At 43.3% G+C, this 14,685-nt stretch overlaps 1 protein-coding gene across 1 annotated transcript in view; it reads left to right on the forward strand.

The window, feature by feature from the left end:
* LOC119436344 (lysosomal alpha-mannosidase) overlaps positions 1-14,685 on the forward strand; it is a 615,486-nt gene that overhangs the window by 55,445 nt on the left and 545,356 nt on the right. The gene's annotated exons all lie outside the window — the stretch shown is intronic.

The following is a 14,685-nucleotide window of genomic DNA, read 5'->3' on the forward strand; positions in this document are numbered from 1 at the left end:
GTACCGTACATCCTTTTTCCCATTGCATTTTTGCATTCACATTCTGTACTTAGAATTACCAGCTTGCTATTAGCACAACAAATGACTTTCAAGTAGCCTGTGTCTGCAACTACGTGCTACAATAGCCTACTATTTGGAATGAATGTTCATTTGATCTCAAGTCTCTAACGCCTCCATACTAAAGTGCTAAATTATAAAAGCAGCCTTAACTGCCAGAAGTGATTGGTGGCTTCAACTGACAAAGTTAGGTGTATTTGCGCATTAGTTGCTCTACTTGACTGTCATTGCAATGAATAGTTGCAATGAAGCAACTACCGATCTGTAGTACCAATCTGTGAAGCATGCTACCAATCTGGTGGTATAGCGGGTGTGCTTAAGTAGCCTGAAAGTGCTGTTATAATATAGGAATTGTGGACAAGCTATGCTCAAGTGCAGTTGCTGCTCAACTCGAGGGACAGCACTTCACCAAATTTCAGCAATCAAAATGGCCTTCCAGATTCTGTAATGCAAAACATAGTGGTTTCACCTATTTCAACAGACCACATTGAATTAAAGTTGCTCCTGTCTTGAAGGAGGTCCATGTGGTGGGAGACAGTAGCCTTTCAGCAGAGGGAGCTTAAGTTACGGGGCATAATTGTTTGGTTGTTTCGATGAAAGCAACAATTGGAACAGTTGCCAACTTCGTTGTCAACATTGCTATGTTTAGCAATGTCCAGTCATACTAGGCACTCAACCTATTAAGATCCAATTTATCACATTGTATTCTAGGATGTGGAAAAAACAAAGATATTTATTTGACTTTTACTCACGTTCCCATAAAATGATCAGTACTCATAGGCCCTTGGCAGCTACTATATAAAGCTTCTTACAGAACATGAGGCATGTCCACAGCTCCCACTCTGAAATTGCTGGAAATGTCTCCTGCTTATTTCAAGGACGCACTTGCCTGTTTTCAGCGTTATTATAAGCCAGTGCTCGAGTACTATGGGTTTAGGTTTAGCAAAGATTGAATGAGCTTTGTAGGTGTTCATGTTTAACCCTTGGAGGATCACATATTTTCTGGAAATACCTCCCCCAATTTAAGCTTATATTTTTATTCTGGAATGTTCTGCAGAGTGATCTTTCGAGAAAAAAATGGGTAAATAATTTTTTAGGTCACAAAGTGACAAAGGTTTCTTAGTGTCCGCTGTTTTACACCATGTTTATTGTAGCATGCAGGGCAAACTAGCATAATCACATTTTTAAAATGTAATGACACTCACAAAACATTAAACTAGGTGAATACTCCCAAACTACTGCAGTGATGGGCACCCTAGAGTAAAGAGAAAGATCAGTTTTGGAAGAAGCCAAAGGGCAACAGCACAATCAGGATTTTTGTAGAAGTCGCAGAAGTTTACAGAATCTGTAATGATGATGCTTGGGGACACTTCATTCTTAAACGGTATGCTTATTTTTATGTTCTTTCGCTGCCTCATATTTATGGTCGTGACCACACGATTTGTTTCCACCACTCTAGATGCATGGCACTGACCCTCAAAGGATTAGCAGAGCCAGTCCACTTGCATATTCCTCTTGTAAGACTGAGCATTTCTTCGTATTTCTTCGCATTTATTTGTGTTAGTGTAACCAGGTTGGCGTGCAACTGCAGTAAATCCTCGCTATAAGCAGTATTTTCTTTTAAATAGAGAGGCATAAGAATGGCCATCATAATGCGAGAAGTGCACTCCAGTAGCATATGAGCTCTTAATACAAATTCAGATATACCATACTCAATTCTGGCCGCATAACTGTATTTGGAGCAACTCCTGCAAGGAAAAGTGCAATAAAGTACTGCACATTTTATTATGATTGTTGAGAGAACTAATTTTAGTTGCCAGTAGTCTACCTTTAAGTTTTTTCACCAACAGTATGAAGTCTTTTTCCCACCATTTTGTTCCTAAGCAAGCAACGTTCACTTTTCACACCAAGGATATTCATGAAGTTATTCTGCCACAGTGGGCTTTTCCTGTTTGCCTTCTGCATATTCTACTAAGTGGAGTCCTCCGGCGCCACTCCACTTTGAAAGCTGGTCATTCTCTAGAATTGAACTCGTGACAACTTTGAATAAACAAAACAAATGAACAGTTTCATTATAACAGGGCGTACTGTATGTCGCACTTTTGCATGTGGAACATCTATCTTAAACCTCATGCTGTTTTTCCTTTTTTTACAGGCTTTACCTGTCACAAGTTTCCTGGGACAAACATGGCCTACATTAAGAACAATCTGGCCTCACTTCTCGCAAGGGACCTGAAGTGTCCAGAAGAGCTCAAGTCTGTGGACAGTTCAAGTGTTGTGCACTTGCAGCCCTCAACATTTTTTTTATTATTGTGATGTTTCTAGTCACCTGAAAAGCCCAGGTTGGATGGTTCAGACACAAGTACCGTGTTGTGATTAATAATTAATTGCACAAGTGTTGCACTTTGTATTTTAGTACATTTATACATAAATTTTTAATATATTTCTACAAAAGATAGTGTTTCTTGACTATTTTATTTCATAGGTATCTCGGGTCATTTCATGCCAAGACTGTTCCATGATGGCACACCATTTCAAGTTTGTTTGATAAAGTAAAAGTAGGCACAGTGATAAATTTTACAGAAAATTAAGTTTCATAAGTACACCGGAAAGTGGAATCTGTGCTATTGTCAGAGTGGTTCTGTTTAAGAAAAACTACATATTAACATATGTTTGTAGTAATGGTTTATTTTGCTATTTCAAAACAGTAAGAATTAAGAGGTAAAAGTTTGCTTAAATTCAGAGTGCAACAACAGTTCTCGGGCAAGGCAGCGATGTGCTTTCTTTCATGTACACATGAAATCTGAGTTCTTGCAAATTCTTTCATTCTAACTTGTTTTGCGGCACTTAAAAATTAAAAAAAATTTCCTCATGCCAGTTCCATTTAACTCTTCCAGCAGGTAACTAATGGCCACTGTCTATCAGATAAAAATCGTAAGTAGTCAAAGTGAATAAATCGCTTGGTATGTAATGACCTGCCCAGGGAACCTAGTAATCATGGTAGAAAACACAACTGGGTCGTGCAACAAGCAATGCAGCACAATAAACTGCTGCCATGGCACAACTTACTGTAATTACCATGTCGTTTCAGAGGTAGATAATGTTTAGTAAAATGGGCACACACCATTTAACAATAAATAAGAGTCTCAGTGGGCTCATTCAAATTGTGCCATGATTATTAAGTTACTGGCTACCAAATAGAGAAAGCAAGTACATTTTAAATGTTATTTACTGCAGTGCTTGTATATTATTTATTTTCTATTTATTTCAATTTTGAGAAATGTTTTACTTTAGGACCACGCAAACTTTACATCTCTCGGTATTCAATTTCGTTATTGTATCAAGCTGCTGGCAGTTTGTAGATTGCGTTAGGAATTTTTTTATCTCAATGCACACATGGCTGTACAGTTATCAAATGTTTGGCTTCAATAAACAATTCATCTGGAAAAAAATGATTTTTGTCCACATCAATTTTGAGCTGTTGATTTCGTGAAGGAGGATTGATTTTGTGTGTTAAGCCAATTCAAAAACTGGCATAATGGTTCTGCTAGCAGCTCTATAATATGTTTTATTACAGGCTATATGTAAAAGTGTTGTTTTGATCCCTGGGTGACCCAGATCTGCAATACAGAAGTGCCTGCATTTATGTTTGCCGCTGTCCTCTAGTATGCAAGGACCACATCAATATGGCATCAATGGTAATGCTATGAGACTCAACATAGCTCAGCGGTATTTAAAGAAAGGTCTAGTGCAGTTTTCAACACTACTCACCAAACAGCATATTTCAGTGGGCTCTCAAGTGATTTGAATAGTGACGTTCAACACTGCTCCAATAACATTTAAATGGTGTTGCACTATTGATTAACATTGCTCGTTGGGCTTGTTGGTATAACGTAATGGAGGCAAAAGGCGTAGTGCATCAGAAACATGACACAAGAGGAAGAACACAGACAACACACATGTTTGGCGCTTAACGCGTGTGTTGCATGTGTTCTTCCTCTTGTGTCCTGTTCCTGATACGTGGCACCTTTTGTCTCCATCAAGAAATATTGACATTTAACGCTCATCCAATAATACTTCAATGGGGTTTCAATATTGATGTTCAACAATGCTTCAATAATATCTTAATGGGGTTTCAATATTGATGTTCAATACTGCTCCAGTAATATTTCAATGGGGTTCCAACATTATGTCAATGTGGTTTCAATATTGGCATTCAACATAATTCAACAATGTCTCAACAGGTTTTCAATATTGACATTCAACACATCTTTAACAGTTCTTCAATGGGCTTTCAATATTGCAATTCAACGTGGTTTCAACAATCCATCAATGACTTCTCAAATTGAAACGACCCAATGATGCTTCACCAAAATGTCGCGGGCCAATTTTCAACACCTGCCAACAATTTCCTGAATAATGTTTCAACAAAGCCTCAATGTGCTTTCAATGCTATTTGTTGACGTTGACCAATGACTTTTCAACAACTTTTCAACAATTTTTTGTAAGGTGTCTTGGAAATACTCGTATAAGGCCTTCACTGCAGTGAAAAATTCTTCGAGGTCACACTAAGTTTCGTCAAGTACAACTGTTTTTTAAGGTAACACACACACACACACATATATATATATATATATATATATTGTAAAGATGACGACACGCACTTGGGCTCGGGCGCTAGGGGGCGAACGAGGGGAAGAGGAGGACGAAGCAGAATATAGAACAGCCGTATCTTAGTGGTCGACTGATGATTGCGCCTCTAATAGTGATCAAATCCCGCTGTTCTTTGAAATAGTCCGCTCTATTACAACAATGGATGTACAAGCTCGAACGTTTGTAAACTACACTACCTTTAAGCAGTCCTTGCGATCTCTGATTTCGTCTCTTTCTGAGGCGTCCAATGGAGAAAAGACGCAGATTATTTGTTCAGCCCTCGAAAAATCTAGCAAGCAGTCGCAATTCAGAATTCGATCTAATAATGGTTATACTCCTACAACCCTTGGTGGAATACCGACTGTTCACGCGATTATAAAAGAAGGAAAGCAGCCTGGAAAAAGTGGTTATAGAACCAGTGCCCCAAAAATTGGAGTGATTATAAATTCTACATAACTATATTTAAACATACAGTTTCTAAAGCAAAATACGACTATGATTGCAAAAACAAGCGAGCGCTTTTCACTTTTCTTCGTGGCATAAAGATTCTTCCGCGCCCGAGTAACATTGACTCGATGGTTTTCCCTAGTGAAGAAATGACGCAAATGCTAGAAGAAATTTCAAAGGGTTTAGAAATCCGGTTCATGTCCTTGTTAACGCCATGTTCCAAGTTACGCATACGGTCCGATGATTTTACCGAGATCACTATGTCAGAACTGGCCACAGCAGTGGAAAGTATGCCACATGCCGCCCCTGGTGTTGACAGAATAACCTCAAAAATGATAAAAATTTTATTCAAGGAGTCCCCAGATGTTCTTTTAGACGTAGTTAATTATTCTATTCAATTTTCGTGGATACCTCCCAGTTGAAAACTCGCTAAAATTATTCCGATTCTTAAAAATAATGGTGGCGGATACGCGCTTGATAATATTCGACCAATTGCTCTAACCTCCAATTTAGTGAAATTAATAGAAAAAATTCTAAATTTTCGTCTTATAAAATTAGTAGAGGACAAAGAAGCGCTCAGCCCTTTCCAAATTGGCTTTAGATCTGGCTGTTCCATTTGGCACGCTTATGTGGACCTGGAAAGCCGTATAAAACTAGCACGTCGCCAGAGACAAATTGCAGCTCTAGTAACTTTAGATATATCAAAAGCTTGCGATAGTGTAGAACACGAAGTTTTATTGAGTCGATTAATTAACCTTGATTTCCCAAAATACATAACAATGGTTTAGCGAGTTTCTGACTAACCGAAAATTTTATTGTTCTTTGAAAGGATGTTCTTGAAATAGACGTCGACCATCGCGTGGAGTTCCACAAGGAGCTGTCACTTCCCCTTTATTATTTAATGTATTACTAAGCTCTATACCTTGTCATAATGACATATACACATATGTCTACGCAGATGTGTCACAGACCCCGTTGAACGAGGTGCAGACGCCGGACTAAATTCCAAAGCCGACTTATCAGCTTCCGAAAATAATCCCACGAAAGCAAGGACAATTAAGAGTGGGCCCTCTGGTGCGCCAGCGAACGCCGGTTGCTGTCCAAAGACCGAGTCAGAGCCCAGAGTTGTCAAAAACACAACAAAATATATTCTTCACACAAGGCAGTTACACACAAACTTGCACACTTAGGCTAGACACAACACAATACAAATCAGATGGGTATTAACAAACACAAGAAAATAACGACAAGCACTAAGAGTCCAACACGTCAAGTACGAAATAAATAGGAACACTAAGTGTCCAATCGTATTCACCAGTGTTGGTCTTGGAAGTCAGACGATCTCGGCGTAACTTGGGGGCAAATCTCGAAGAAAGAACTTCTTCCGGAAATGCAGACGCTCGATGAACTCGTCGACTAGCTTGCCGGGGAATCCCCTTCTTCCGCAGACACTCGGTCTTCACGTTACATCACTTCACCGGTGCGGACTGAACTCCTGAATTCCTGGATTCCACTAAACGATTCTCGCACGGCGGTTATATAGCTTCCACAGGCGTTCTCGAACATTCCTATCGGTGTCGTGATCTCGTAGCATGGCCAAAGCTTGGGAAGCTTCTACTCTTTTCTCGTACCTTCGACGGCTGCTGTCGGAACATTCTCGAGGGGGGAGGGGGATGACTCATACTGTTGGTGCGCGCGCTCACGCTGTAGTTATCTCTTTCGACTCGCCGGGTGAGAAGGTGTCTCGGCGCGCGCGTGTGCTCTCTCTCTCTCTCCGGTTAACGTCGCTCCGTCGAGTCTCGTCCAGACGTTTCGGCGCCGTTGTTAGCGTCGTTGCTTGAGGCGTATGCGCTCTCCCCCTCTGTTGAAGTTGCCGCGGCGCCGGCGTGTTCTTTCGTTGGCTTGCGTGATACGCGGCGCGCGCTTGGATTACGCGCTCTTTTGTGACACTGCCCCCCACTTTAAGAATATTTTGCAATAATATTCAAGAAAACACAAAAGAAGCGCGCACAAAAGTCCACTACGCACGAGTCCGTAAGTCCATAAATCAGTCCACCACAAATCACACATCACTCGCGATACATCGAATACAAGCACAAGTCGCACAAGTACACTTGGACTACACAATAACACATCGCTCGTGTAACTATTACACTTATACAATAATACATCTCTCGCGTAACAAGACAATTATAAGAAATATAACATGTGGAACAAGTATACAAAACTATGACGGGGTAGTTTACAGGACACAAACAAACACATTATGCATAAACAAACAGCACACTGATCACAACACTTTGCACCACACACTAGCCGTCAACGGTTCTTAAATTTGAATTTCCTGTCCCTGGTTTTTCGATGGTGTTGTTTGACTTGGCTATGAGTCCCGGTCGGTTTATTTTCGGAATTGGGCGTGGAAAGGATCTGGAAAGGCCTTGCCTGAACCTTTGTTTGAGTTCGGTTGTCTGCTGCCACGGTGCTCTCGACAGATGTTGATGGTTTTCCGCGTGGCTCTTCAATCGTCGAGGGTTCGGTCTTCGGCTCTTCTTCCAAAGGTTTCGGATCGTCTGGGGCGCGAACTCCCTCGACGTTTCCTATGATTAGGTCGTACAGTGGGTTGTCCATGCAAAGCGCAGTGACATTCCCACTGTAATATGGGGTATCGACCTCAATTTTGGCTTCGGCAAGCTTCCTAGCCGTACCATCGACTAGGTAAACTAAAGTGGTTTCGCCCGTGAGCTCCTCGTCTTTTACTAAGTCCCTCCGCACGATCACTGTGCTGGTGCCAGAATCTCGTAACACCGTGATTTGTTTGTCTCCCAATTTTCCGGCAAGTACGGGCATTACCTTATCGGGAAATTCAGGGCGTTGGGTTATCACCGCATTAACGACTGGAATTCTTTTTCCGCCTCGGAGTTCTACAAAGCCGTCGTTTATGTCTTCTTGGTGTTTTGGCGGGGCATACACACAGGATGCTTGGGGAGTTTCCTTCACTCCGTTGCGACATGAATCGGCTTTGTGCCCCGTTCGCCCACATTTAAAACATTTAACCTCGTTGGAGCGCGTAAAGTTGTTCCGACAACTGCTAGCATGGTGGCCCAGTCGGTTACAGAGATAACACCTCGGAACAGGCTTCGGAGGGTTTCTTCTTTCATCGGATGCCGGTTTCTTTGCGTCCCCTGGCTCCTCTTTTCTGATCTTGGAGAGATTGGTGCCTCCCTGTGCTTCCAAAAATTGATCTGCCAATTCCAACATATCTTGAAGCGATTTAGCTTTCCTTTCTTTCAGATAGAGTGACAAGCTCGGGTGGCAACTGATGAGGAACTGCTCCTTGATCAGAAGCTCTCTAAGCGCACCGTACTCCTGTGCAGTCTCTGAAAGTTCGGTCCACCTATCAAAATAGTGACTGAGCCGCGCGGCAAATTGCGTGGCAGTCTCGCCATCGGCTGGCTTTCCAGTCCTAAACTTATCTCGGAAGCCTTCTACGGTGAACCTAAATCTTTTCAGTAAAGCAGCTTTCACCCTTCCATAATTAGAGGCATCGGTTGGCGTCAGCCTACCGTACACGCTAAGTGCTTCACCGCTCAAACACGTACTCAATGCAGTGGCCCATTGATCCTCTGGCCAATTCTGGCTTTTAGCAACTGTCTCAAATCTATGCAAATAGGCATCCAGATCATCTTTCATCGAATGCCGCAAGCAGTTTGCTTGGGTTCAGACGGAAGCTAGTTTCTTCCCTTTCAGTGCTATCGACTCTTGCCTGGGCGGGAGAGTCTGTACGCTGCTGCAATCGAAGTCGTTCGAGTTCTAACTCATGCTGTCTCTGTCTTTCTCTCTCCTTTGCTTCTCTTTCCTCTCTTATCTGTCGCTCCTTTGCTTCTCTTTCCTCTCTTCGCTCCATCGCCTCTCTTTCTTCTTTGGCCCGTTCGGCCGCTAGCTTCTCTCTTTCTACAGCTTCTTTTTCCTTCTGGCTAACCCACTTCCGTAGTTCCGCTCCGGAAAGACCCATCTTCTCACCAAGGGCAACTAATTTCTCTAGATCCATAATGCCCTTCAAAATCTAGCCGCGTGCAAAAACTATCTGCCTAGATTTCAACAATCGAACTGCTCTCTGCACACAAGTTAGCAAAACGTGGTGCAACACTCAAAATCGTTTACAATAGCAATGTAAACGACCCTAGGCTCTTTCTCCCTACTATGGACACACAATTTGCACCAGAAAGGTCCTGTCGCGGACGCCAGAAATATTGTCACAGACCCCGTTGAACGAGGTGCAGACGCCGGACTAAATTCCAAAGCCGACTTATCAGCTTCCGAAAATAATCCCACGAAAGCAAGGACAATTAAGAGTGGGCCCTCTGGTGCGCCAGCGAACGCCGGTTGCTGTCCAAAGACCGAGTCAGAGCCCAGAGTTGTCAAAAACACAACAAAATATATTCTTCACACAAGGCAGTTACACACAAACTTGCACACTTAGGCTAGACACAACACAATACAAATCAGATGGGTATTAACAAACACAAGAAAATAACGACAAGCACTAAGAGTCCAACACGTAAAGTACGAAATAAATAGGAACACTAAGTGTCCAATCGTATTCACCAGTGTTGGTCTTGGAAGTCAGACGATCTCGGCGTAACTTGGGGGCAAATCTCGAAGATAGAACTTCTTCCGGAAATGCAGACGCTCGATGAACTCGTCGACTAGCTTGCCGGATAATCCCCTTCTTCCGCAGACACTCGGTCTTCACGTTACATCACTTCACCGGTGCGGACTGAACTCCTGAATTCCTGGATTCCACTAAACGATTCTCGCACGGCGGTTATATAGCTTCCACAGGCGTTCTCGAACATTCCTATCGGTGTCGTGATCTCGTAGCATGGCCAAAGCTTGGGAAGCTTCTACTCTTTTCTCGTACCTTCGACGGCTGCTGTCGGAACCTTCTCGAGGGGGGAGGGGGATGACTCATACTGTTGGTGCGCGCGCTCACGCTGTAGTTATCTCTTTCGACTCGACGGGTGAGAAGGTGTCTCGGCGCGCGCGTGTGCTCTTTCTCTCTCTCTCTCCGGTTAACGTCGCTCCGTCGAGTCTCGTCCAGACGTTTCGGCGCCGTTGTTAGCGTTGTTGCTTGAGGCGTATGCGCTCTCCCCCTCTGTTGAAGTTGCCGCGGCGCCGGCGTGTTCTTTCGCTGGCTTGCGTGATACGCGGCGCGCGCTTGGATTACGCGCTCTTTTGTGACAAGATCACATTGCTTTTTTTGCATCTGACATTGACATCCACTCTTTATATATTCTATTGCAAACATACCTGTGCGCCATAGAAAACTGGTTACTGAATATTCGCCTCTCCCTAAATGTAAGTAAAAGCTCTATAATAGTTTTTCCTTTAATAGATCCAATACATATAAACCTAACCTACCGCCTGCAGAACATACCTCAGGTGGACTCGATAAAATAGCTGGGCATAATATACGATGACCGGCTAAATTGGCGCACGCACATTGAATTCATAAATAAAAAGGGGGTGCGAGCGATTGGAATGCTAAGAAGGCTTTGCAACAGTCGATCAGGAATGCGGAGAGACTCTCTTGTGATGATTTATAAAATGTACATACGGCCAATTTTGGAATTCGGATGCGTTTTATATTCAGGTGCGCGGGCATACAAATTACATCCCCTTGTTCTTCTGGAACGGGAAGCTTTACGCCTGTGCCTTCCCGCGTTTGAACTGAACTGTAACTTTTAAAATGAACTATCGATGCTTTTTTTTTCAGGTCCACAGCGTGGACGAGTGTGAAAACAAAGAAGCGCACTAGGGCTTGAGCGCTCAGACCGCGAGCGAAGAAGAAGCAGAAGTAAACCAGGCGTTCTGGCGGAAGGCCGATTGTCTGTGCTTGCATTCATTACAATATATATATGTATATATATATCCTCTGCTAACAATTTTCTATTTCTCACTTTATGGCGAAAGCGATTATATCGACACCTCAGGCAAATTGTCGCAGTTGTCGTCGCCGTGATGTTCCGCATTAAATCCAAAAGCCATATGCATGAGCGACCGATACCCTGTGGGTGCGGGGAAAAGCACGTAACAGTGAGCCAAAAAGGATGGTGGCTTGATGGGCATTATTTCCCACGCGCTCAGTATTCGGGTTAGTTGTAGGTCACGTAATAAAACGCGAATTGGAAGGAGAGAACGCGTCTTCTCCTCTAGCCCTGCCGTAACTGTGAATGACTGACGCTTATGGCTGACGCTTATGGGGCCCGCGTGCCATATTTAATTGTTGGTAATCAATGGTGGGTGCAATGATAAAGGGCGACCAGGGATGGCTGCTAACTTCATGCGCGCTGCCTTCCTTGCCGGGCTGTCTTTCTGCACCCCTAGTGTTGCAGAGTTAAGAAACAGAGGTCATCGCGGATCACTCACAGAGGCCGCCAGTATATAGTGGACATTAAAATAGGCAGATAATGATGATGAATGTAATTTTCAGAGTTGCGGTGAATCGCGCGGCTGCACGAACCGTTCGCCTCCGCTGCCGGCGTTCTTCACAATGCTTGCGTTGTGAAAGCGAGTGCTCGAGGCCATCCAGTGAGGTATTTACAGGTTTACATGGTCCGTGCTTACTATGTCCACTATGTTCGCTATGCTTACTATTTTAATTTTAGGTGAATGTTTACTACAATTCATATGGCCACTATAACTAACGTATAGACTCATGTAAGGGCCACACTTTTCCGTCGCGATTTTTACGAGTCTTTCGTGGGACCGGGCCATTTGACCTCCTTTTTCCAACTACGAGTATGAAATCTGCCGTAAACCTCCACGATCGCCTCTTCCCGACATCCAGTAGCGACGCGCGGAAGTATGCTGCGCGCGACAATTCGCTGTTGAGCCCGATCAGAATCAGCGCACGGAACGCGATTGCTTCTCGGTTGGATGTTTTTTTTTTTTTTTTAATATATATTGGCTGTCAAGTTATGCATGGTGCGGCCCTTACACGGGTGCGATCCTTACACGGTTTCACACGGTAAGAATCTTCCTTCGTGTAATTGTCTTCTACTTCGCTATCAGTAATACTGCTTCGCCTTCCCGGCCTAAACTACACTCTTATTTTTTTTTTTTTAGTACTTTGAGTCCGAATATAAGCGCTCCTGCGCATGATCTCTATACTTCTGTTTATTCTGATTTTGAGTGAATCCGGCTTGGCATCATTTCGGTTACTGAGTGAATTCTATATACAAGGTGTTTCAGCGAATAGTTTCCAAAATTTTTAAAGGTGGCCTGAGGCAGATAGTACAATTCTAGTTTATGAGCTCGTCTACTCGAAGAGGCGGGCATTACTTGCGCAAAAAAATGAAAAGCATAATCGACTAATTAACAAAATTATTAAGTTTTTAGCTAATTACCTTATGGCCAATGATGCAATTTACAAATTCTTGGCGTGGAGTGCGGATCCACTTTGAACAAAATCTCAGGCTGACACCAGTATGGTATGTATGATAAAACTTTCAGCACGTAGCGGGCCGCTCCCACGTCGGTACAGAAAGGCCCAGCCTCTCTACTGCGTCGCGCGCCCGATGGACACCAGTGTCGAGATATTAATTCTCTAACTTTGCGGAGAAATACATTGGCGTGCCAGTCACTTTCTCAACAAAACGTCGTTTTATGCATCAAAGCACAAAAGTATGAAAAGAACAAATTATGGGATTTTACGTGCCAAAACCACGATCTGATTATGAGGCACGCCGTAGTGGAGGACTATGGAATAATTGAGACCACCTGGGGTTCTTTAACGTGCACCTAAATATAAGTATACGGGTGTTCTAGCATTTCGCCCCATCGAAATTCAGCCACCGTGGCCGTGATTTGATCCCGCGACCTCATGCTCAGCGGTCCAACACCATAGCCACTAAACAATCACGGCGGGTAAGCGCAAAAGTAACTGGAACGCCAATGCATTTCTCCGCAATGTTCGGGAATTATTGATATTTCGAAAGTGGTGCCATCCTGAGAATTAGTTCCTAGTGCATCCGCCTTGCGAATTCTACGGCTAGAATTTGTAAATTGCAACACGGGCCATAAGTTAATATGTTAAAAACCTAATTGGTGATTTTTTAAAATAGTTGATTATGCATTTCGATTTTTTGTGCAAGTAATGTCCACCTCTTCGAGTAGACCAGCTCATCAACTAGAATTGTGCTATCTGTCAGAGGCAACCTTTAAAAATTTCTTGAAAGTGTTTGCTGAAACACCCCGTATTTATGGCCTCTGCATGCAAGAGGCGATGTTTCCATCCCTCATGCGTAAATGTTGTAAATAGCAAAATAGTTTGCAGTGAGGTGAACATACATCAACATATTCATTCTCTAGGTATAGGCTATCCATTTAGTTGGCTACTTCCTTCTGTTTAAAAAATACGATAAACTTTGTCCTTTGTATATATTTAAATATATTGTGTCTGTGCGTGGTGTTCTGAGTGGAAATTAAAAAAAAAAATGTTAAACTGAGGAAACACGGATGAGGTAGCCACCGATGGTGCTTCTAATGGGCTTGTCCTCCCATTGTCAGAATTTGCCGAAATAAAGCGAAAGTATCAATTAAAAGCCGTGCACGTCCGTGCCAACAATAGTGCCGTAACCTTTTAGCCACTACAAAAGTGAAAATGTGGAGGCAACACAAGAGAATCCTCAAATTATGTGGGTGACAGAACTCCGGTAATGACATTTTAGGGGCGCGGGGGGGGGGGGGGGGGGGGGGGGGGGCTCGAGCCCCAGAGCCCCCCCGTAGTCGGCGCCTATGACTGTAAGTATACAATTTTCGGACCATCCAGGTCCTACTTGATTTATTCAAATCTAAGGATCTGGACTCTATACGGCATAAGATAGTCCCTCTCATCAAGTACGTGCAATGCAGTGAATGCTACGGGTCTCGTCAGCCAACCTCAACAGATAAGCGGTAGAAAGGCTTTATGCATTGTCCGTCTGTAATCTCCCTCCGAGCGACTGAATGGAAGCTTGTCGGGAGGATTAGCAAAACACGATGGGCAAGCCCTCATCAAAGAACGCACAATCGGCTCTAGTTTGCCGACTGGCTGAGAAGAGCCCAAGGATTCGCTTCACTGCATGGAATTTCCAGTTATATTCTTCGCCTCTTCCCTCTGTCCTCATCATCACCGATCTTGTACCTTTTCCTGTACCTCTCCGACTACACAGCAACGTGTCTATCTCTACGACAGTTCATCAAGACTCTGTATAATGCGGCTTGTTGTCGACTTTGATATCTTTATCTTCCGTGTCATCTTGGGCGACTTCTCCACCTCGTTTACGCTCTTCGGCTCACTTCACGCTTGACTTCCTCAACTGGTGTTCTTTTTTCTCGTGCTCTTATTTCTTTTTATTACTACTGCGTGAAAAGCAGAAGCGCAGTAATAAAACGCAAACATACAAGGCCTCTATTCTGCCGGTGTGATGTCGAAAAACGCTGTTATTGGTGGTTGTTTACGGCGCTTGTAAAACACACTTTTTA

The sequence above is a fragment of the Dermacentor silvarum genome, chromosome 1, assembly GCF_013339745.2.
Source record: "Dermacentor silvarum isolate Dsil-2018 chromosome 1, BIME_Dsil_1.4, whole genome shotgun sequence".
NCBI lineage: Eukaryota > Metazoa > Arthropoda > Arachnida > Ixodida > Ixodidae > Dermacentor > Dermacentor silvarum.